The 8,585-nt window shown below is 39.4% G+C and overlaps 1 protein-coding gene across 2 annotated transcripts in view; it reads right to left on the minus strand.

The window, feature by feature from the left end:
- Positions 1-8,389, minus strand: part of TESK2 (testis associated actin remodelling kinase 2) — a 111,825-nt gene extending 103,436 nt beyond the window's left edge. Inside the window, exon 1 of one of the 2 annotated variants that reach the window (XM_032804535.2) lies at positions 8,229-8,389. The gene's annotated coding sequence lies outside the window, so the exon portion shown is untranslated. The remainder of the gene's footprint in view (positions 1-8,228) is intronic. The other variant, XM_032804534.2, reaches the window with a different exon arrangement.
- Positions 8,390-8,585: the final 196 nt, after the last annotated feature.

Raw genomic sequence — 8,585 nt, forward strand, 5'->3', positions numbered from 1 at the left:
GGTTTGGGGGTTCTTTTTTCTTTATTTAAAGCTACATTAATTTCTGTTCAATTCAAAATACAGAACATAACTATGTTTACCAAGTAGAAAAGTTAAAAACACCAGTAAGGGGATGCGGTTTTTTTTTTTTTTTTTAGGAGGACAATGAAGTAATCAGGATGACTCTGGAACCTATCAAACCAAACTTGCACTGGCAAACTTGACAGGTGACCTACTTTTTTGTTTAAACCTTTAGGCTCACTAGGCTGTTCATCTTTTCATATTTAACTGCTCATTTACAGCAATTCAATGTGTCCTTGGAGAATCTGATTTCATCACAGACTGAATATATTTGTAAGGGTAAAGAGAAGGAAAAAAGGGGGGAGCCTGAAGCAGAAAAAACTGTGATATATATTGAAAAGTGGACAAGTGAAGTCACTAATGAGACAAGGAACAGATGAGGCAGTTATCACAGAATCATAGAATATCAGGGTTGGAAGGGACCTCAAGAGGTCATCTAGTACAACTCCCTGCTCAAAGCAGGACCAATCCCCAACTAAATCATATACTTCTATTTACACAGATGTAGGAACCCTAAACCTGAAACAGTTATAAATGCCAATTTAAAAATAGTCTATTGAGTTTTAAAGGGCATTTAAAAAAACGGAGGCTCACCAGCTGTCCCTTGGACACACAGCAATATTGTTTATAAGCACGTTTTGTATGCAATGTATGTCTTATTTCATAGAAGATGTTACTTCAGTGCCAAAATGCCAAGAACACAGATGGTAACCCCTCTTCTGTTCAATAGTGAACTTTACTTTGCAATGCCGAATAACATTCAGATTATACTCTCAAGAAAAAGGAAAGAACCAGTTACAGAACAAAAAAAAATATGTTGCATCATTCAAGTATCCTACCACTTATTTGACTAAATCCTTGAAAATCAAGGAGAAAACAACAACAACATTGGCTAGGGATTGCTTGATCTCCACAATACAGGATATGATGTGTTCCTATAAAACTCTATGAACACTTTCCTAAGCTGAATTTATCATGGAATTCCCACAACATATGCAAGCTGACCACACTTGGGCTCTTTGCTCGTTGAATATTATGCTGTGGTGACCTACTGATATGCAGGAGATCAAGGTTCAATTTCTAACCTCAAATCTTGCTCTGAGAGCTATTACGGTCTGGAAGTGCTACAGAAGCAGCAGCACAAGCATGACACCTGGCATCACTGCAACTGATAAGAGAACAGCACCAAAGCCTCTGAAAAGAATCCCCTGCTGAGCCATAAGGCTGATGCCCTGACAATTTCTGAGGTCGGTTAAAAAATAATAATAATTCTTAGTGCTTCAACTGAGATCTGAACTCACATTTTGTTGATTTAGAGAAGCACTAGGAAAGGAGACAGGGCTTTGGAGCTGTGTTCCGGCTCCACTCCAGCTCCAGGAAATAACCTGCAGCTCCACTGCTCCGGAGCTGCTCCACGCTCCAGTTCCAGGCTCCCTTCCAAAGCCCTGAAAGTAGATGAAGAGGAAGGTGCTCAAGAATAGTGAACAAGGTGCAAAGAGGAAACGCAGCAGCAACTCATTTATATTTCCTGTTTAGAAAGAGCCTATCTTTGCAGAAGGACTACATAAAATAGCACTACTGGAAGGCACAAAGTTGGGGTATGACTTATTTATGCTGAAGTAGCACCTATAACGTGCTAGGTGCTCTCTCAGAGGATTGTCACAGTTCCTACCCCAAAGGGCTCACAATCAAAGCCACGGTCCTGCACTGGATTTCACATGAAGTAAGCCCCTGGATTTGCACAAGTTATGTCTATACTGCATCTTGCCCATTCCAGTTGACATGGGCTCAGAGGGCTTGAGCTAAGGGGCAATTGTGGTGTAGACGATGAGCCAAAGCTCTTGGGCCCTTGCATAGTCCTAGAGCCTGAGCTACAGCCCAAGCACAAATGTTTATACCAATTAAATAGTCCCTTAGCCCAAGTCAACTCGCATGGGCATCTAATTGCAGCGTAGACATACCCACAGAGCTCCTCAGACTTCAGTCAGGCACCACTTGGGCACAGGGGTCCGGGCACTGGCGTTCTTCGCATGCTTGGGGACACAGTTTGTTAAGTTCTTAGGTGAAACTCTTATATATAAGATACAAGAGACTACTGTTGTCCCCTATGCTAGCCATCACCAAGCACAACAGATGTGATGTTAGATTGAGCAGGCGAGAAATAGGAAAAACCTCATAAGCAACTGGGTACCATTAAAAAAAGCCATTACCAACTGGAGGGAAAAGGGGAAAAAAAATATCAGTCTCTCGATATGCTTTCCCTATTAGTTTGTTCTTTTAGAAAAAGAACTACACATGCATCATCCTCTATTACTGAAATCACATGGTGAACTTTGAGAAGGTCTGTATAAGTCCCACACTGAAAAATTAAAGCCCAAAAGGTTTTACCATCTGGATTCTCAAGTAACCCATTCCTTCATCTAGGCCACCTAAAGCTAGTCTAATTTCCAGAAAGTTACTCCATGTAAAAAATCTCCATGAAAATTACTAGGGTAGAAATTGTATTAGTCTCATTTTCTCACTAGGTTTGTACATGCAGCATTAGAAAGAGGAAAATTTCAAGAAAGAAGCATTCCAAACAGGCCTAGTGTCATTTTGGCCAATTACACTAATGATCACATTCTCAATTAAATCATCCAGGGTTTAACTAACTGCCAAGAAATTCTGAGGTACTTTAAAAAGAACAGGAGTACTTGTGGCACTTTAACCATACCAAGTAGTAAATTAAAGTGCACTGAACAGAATCCAAAACAATCCCATTACAAACCAGAGCATTTTTAATATTAAAGTTCAGCCTGGAAAACTGTTAAACTGTGCTCAAAAGCCTATTCAAAACACTGAACATGTTAGAAATGTTTTCTGCTTAACTGCTGGCTTTCACACTCCTGTCTTTGACATTCTTATACATTTGGTGTGGGCAGAAATGCCCGACCACAAGTCAGTGTCTTTTAGATATGGAAATAGCTACAATATCTGTCTTCCAGAATGATTCCTTGTCTTACCCAACCATCCATCACTTTGCTAACAAGGACACTGTCCAGGTATCTTACATAATTAAAAAAAAACAAAAAAAAACACAACAATTTATCAGTTCAAAGTCTTTTGGAAGCCTGAACTGAATTTTTTTTTAAATAACTAAAATGTTTTCCTCCACTGCAGGAATTCACCAGTTTATTGCTGTAGGATTGCTTACAAAAGATTGTAGAATTTGGTTGTATTTTATTTCACTTGAGGTTTGAGTTTACAGATATAAGCTTTTGTTTCAAAAACGCTGACAGACAGAAAAGCCCAATTATGTCACATCGAAATATCTCCCAGGGCACTGCAAGGCAGCTCAAAAGACTATATAACCCAGTGCTCTGTATTTTATTTCTTTTCAAAGAGATATAAAAATAGGTCAAGTTTCAGGCCTCCCACCTTGACAGTGTCCCTTTAATGCCTCAAGACACAAAACAAAGTCTCTCCCAAATAAACGGGTTCAAGTCTGTTTTTATGAGATTCAGGCAAGTTTAAGCATGTGCATATTTACACACACAATTCAATCTTAAAAAGGCACAATTTATACTAGAAAATTGCCTGCTCTCTCTAACTACACAGCAGCAACTATTAACTACATGTCTATATATTACACATACAGAGGACTTGTCACTAGACATCTAGCCTGGAAAGTACAAGATCTGGTAGGTGCATGTTATTAATTTGAAAAAGTTTTCCAAGGAATGAGATCCCCAAGCTTTGACACAAGATATCTGCCAAATGTTAATCATTCAAGCTCACAATTCTAAAACTGTGTTCCTGATCCAACTTCAATCCACAGTGCTATCAGAACATACAGGAAACAGGTAGTCATGGGTCACTTAGCAATGCTATCTATAAGGGGAAAAAAAACATCTCCGTACAAGGAGTCAAAATTCACACACATCAACTAAGTCAAAATAAGTGCATTTTGAGGAACATGGTTCCCTAAATCTATGAGAAGCAGAAGGCAGTAAAGCATAAGAGACCAAAAGAACTCAGAAACTGGAATTCCAGAATTCTATTCCCAATGACTCCCTGTATGACAGTCACTCTCTATGCCTGATTTTCTCAGTATGTAAAATGGAGATAATATTGGCTCTCTCACCAGAGGTGGGAGGAAATCAGTCAAAGTTTGTACAGCACTAAGGCCTTACCCAACTCCCATTGAAATCAATGGGAATCTGTAATGGGAAATAGACTGGGATCTATAGAACTTTTCTACACTAGGAAATTATACTGGGTTAGCTGACATGACTTAAAAACACATAATGCAGACGAGCTGTCACATTTAACCCAACAGCACTTGTCTACACTGAATGTTATATATCACGTTAGTTAATGCATTCTAATATAATATAATTTCCTAGGTCAGACAGTCCAAGGACATTTCTTCTTTAGTCACCTCAGATGACAAGGGGATGCACAGTCATTCCCATCCACTTCTTGTTTTGCAGCAGAGTTCTTAGCTATGGGAACACAGGCACAACTACCTTTGCAAAGGTTTAGCAGTGACTTCCCTATGCATCACCACATGTAGCTCAAACACTGGTCCACAATATTAGGACACATCTATTAGTAAAGCATAATTAATTGCATATCAAAAGTGGAAATATGGTAGATTTAATATCAAGAACTCAGAACGTTGCTCCAGTGTCAATGATTTTCCATAGGCTGCCCCTGATTGCACAGCTACAGAAGCTTGTATAGTGAGTGGATTCAGCATGAAACTAGAAGCTAGGAGCTCAAGAGTGATAATCCTTGCATGGTCATCAACTTCATGTGCCATTTCGACAAGTAACTTAACTGCTTTCTCTTTTTCCCCACCCCCAAATCAGTAAAATGATGATGATATCTACCTTACTCCTTCATATGGGGCTGAGAGAATTAGTTCTATTTTCAAAACAGTGTAAAACCATTGAAGTGCAAATATACATACTATTTAGCTCTAAAGACATCAGACATTCAGCCCTGATAAACTCAGGATAGTGAGCTACAAACAAATGCTAAATCCTGGATTTTTAATGTTATATTCATATTATATTTCTCTGATCTTTGTTGTTCCTGAAAGAACCACTTTCTAACTCTAGCCAGTGCTGTCTTAATGTATGCTTTCCACAAAAAAGACCTCAAGTTCCTCAGAAGTGACCTGCATTACCGCTGCTCCACTGGTCCAGAGACTGTCAGTTGGCTAAACTGTGTGGAAGTTGTGATGCCAATACACCGCCAAAAGAGGCTAAGCTGAAACAAACATCTCACCTAATTTGTGAATCCTGCCAAGTCTGAATTCAGTAAAAGGGACTGATTGGTCATTAACCCCCTACACAGAACTTGGGATTCAAGCCCAAATACAATGGTCACAAACATTTTTAAGCATCTAACACTCATTCAGGAAATGTAAATTTAATAATAAGCCTGAAATACTAACTTTTATGTCTTAGTGTTCCTGCCAATAACTTCTAGGGTCCATTTAATTTAAAGGTAACCATATTAAGGGACCCGAACCACCTGCTAGTCTCCTAACCTAGTTGTAACAGTTCCACTTTGTAACACACACAAGACCCAATGCTAAGCAGGCTAAAGACAGATATACGTTTTGCTTTAGCTTGGTTACAACACATGGTTGCTGTATTTAAATAATCCATTTCAGGCAAGGTACATATCCCTTTTGAGAGACAGGAAACATAAGTTGTCTAGAAGGCATAATGACCCCAGTTTGTCCATCCCAACACAGAGCAATACAGACAGTGCAGAGGCCAGAGCAGTACTGAGAAGTGACTTTTGCCTCCTGGATTCTGGAGTTGCTGGGGCTTGCCTAGGCACAACGCAGGTTAGGGTAGCCCTAAATAATGCCCTGGAGGCCAAGACACCTAATATTCAACACCTAGGAATGCACTGGTCATATCCCTTCCCACCCCTTCACTGGGGACTATCCCCCTCTGCATTTGGAATATTCTCATGGAATAAGCAGCAGCATTCAGGTACTTTGCAGCCCCTTTGCCAATGCAAACAGGCCATAAGGCAATGAATAATCTAGCCCAACAAAGGCAGGAAATAAAGATAAAGAAGTGCTAGGAAAGATAAAATGAAGAGATAAGAGATGTATGTATCCTTGAGTGTAAAAAGGGAAGAGAAACAGGTGGTCTGTTAGGTTATTCTCATTCACGAGGGATAGTCATTTTAACTTTTATTTTTCAATTTACAGAGCATAAACAGAAGATTAACATCTCTCCTAACATTTCAGCCACACAGAAGATAAGAACCTAGCTGAAACAACAGATGATTTTACTTCATGTCACATAATGCAGACTTGGCTTTTATATGTCATTTATAAACTCATAGAGTTAAAAGAGTGCCTTGAAAAGCACAGGCAGTTTAGTTATTTACCTTGTGACTACAGAGATCACAATAGTTCTGCATAACTATTTACAACAACTATAACAATAACAATATATAACATTGTTTATTTAGCATGGTAGGTGTGCAATAAAAAAGTCATCAGACATAAGACAGGAGGCTAAACGAGCAGGAGGACTTGTGGAACCTTAGAGACTAACAAATTTACTTGAGCATAAGCTTTCGTTTCACTCTGAAACAAGGAGGCTAGACAACAGATAGGGGTATGGTGGGAGGGGTACAAGTGACTGATCATGAGATAATATGCATTTTATTAGTTCTTTTTTTATAATATATTAAAATTTGAAGACAGAGTGAGGGTCAGAACAGAGGTCAGCTCACATAATTTACATTTTCAAAGCTCTACACAAATATTGACTGTTTTTCCCACCCAGAAGAGAGTCATTTTTGCATTCATTTGCAAAAAACTGTGGCCTATAATAATACTCTTTCATTATGCAAAAGTCTGGGTTACAGGAATAATACAAAAAAGGAATCAATAAGCTAATAGATCATAACTGATCATATGCTTGACGGAAGAGCCCCTCTAGCTTTGTGACCTATCACAAATATTTGTGAAATCACTTGCATAAAGAGCCACAATTATAAACATACATGTTTCAACGCAGTGGATCTTGTAATAGTTAAACCTTTTCATTATTATTATTAAAGGATAACGTTTTAAGTTACAGGCACTGTACACTTTCAATTTGGGATAATTTCATTTTTGTCATGTGCTTCTCTGTATTATACACTGAAGCAAGAAATACCCATCCTCATCTCTCCTCCCTCCCCCGCCCAATGCTTCAGAGTAGAAACAGGTGATGTACTGGCACAAGAATGGCTTAGCCCAGTTAATTTAAAAAGACAGTATACACTTTCCATCAAGTGTTGGACAATGCCACAAAGATCTGCAGTACAAGCTAATCATGTTTTATATGCAGCTGTTTACATTAAGCCACAACAAAACAGTGCAGATGGAATTATACAGCAGATGTCTGTGGCCAGGCGGTAAGGGCCAGACAGCAGTCACATACCTTCTATTGACCTAGCAGATTATACAACAATACTTTCAAGTCAAAAAGACTTGGTAAAAATCTTTATGGAACATCCACTGGCATGTCAGACCTTCCCATAAAACACTTTTCTAAAGTTATAAATTCCAATGCATCATTCCATGTGCAGATTATAAATGTACTACTGATCTGCACACTGAGTGAGATGCTATAATTCTGATCTCAGACTATGAAAAATTATTACTACTTCAGAGGATATGTAAAGCTCATTTTTAAAGAACAGTTTATATATTAACCTAAATAATGGTTAGAAGTTTCAATCTCTTACCATACAAAAAATACAAATAAAAGTCTCTCAGAGACCTCATGATAAGATACAAAAACAATTCCATCAAATAATAACTTGAATTGTTTCAACTCACAAGACTCAGTATTCAGCTGAGCACTTAAAAGTTCCACAGTAACTGGAATGGCATGTACTAAGAAGTATCATTTAAATTTAAAAAGCATCTTTCAGCTGAAAATCATAAAAAATATAAACATACATCTGCATGGCCAAGTCTGTCATTAACACAAGTTTGGTGATAACGGTGGCGTGCCACACAAAGGAATACTAACAGTGAAACCCACAGGAAGCACTGCCTTCCTGGCGTTGAAGTGATAACTTAAAAGTATGGACATGCCCTGGTAAGGCTCCAGTGAATCCTCCCCCTACCAGAGTGACTGGATTTGTGTTTGTACCTTAGGTGGCTGCTTAAGGAGCTTCCACTGTAATGCTATGGATTTTAATAGCACCTTTCATCCAAATATCTCAACGCAAACAGACCCACGTGCACCTGTGTAACCAAGCCCAGTATTATGGTTCTAGGCAGCAGACTGCAAAATAACCTGTGGGGCAGCAAGACCAGGTGCTGCCCCGGACCCACTGCACCCCACCCGACCCTGTGACAAGCTGGACCTCCTTCAACCTCCTGCTCCCCCAAACACCCTGACAAGCTGCTCTTCCCCCGTCCCCATGACAACTTGCTCTTCCCCCGATCCCCTTCTCCCCCCACCCCGACAAGCTGCTCTTCCCCGACCGCCCAAACTGCCCCCGCC

Source organism: Chelonoidis abingdonii, chromosome 7 (assembly GCF_003597395.2).
Source record: "Chelonoidis abingdonii isolate Lonesome George chromosome 7, CheloAbing_2.0, whole genome shotgun sequence".
Lineage (NCBI taxonomy): Eukaryota > Metazoa > Chordata > Testudines > Testudinidae > Chelonoidis > Chelonoidis abingdonii.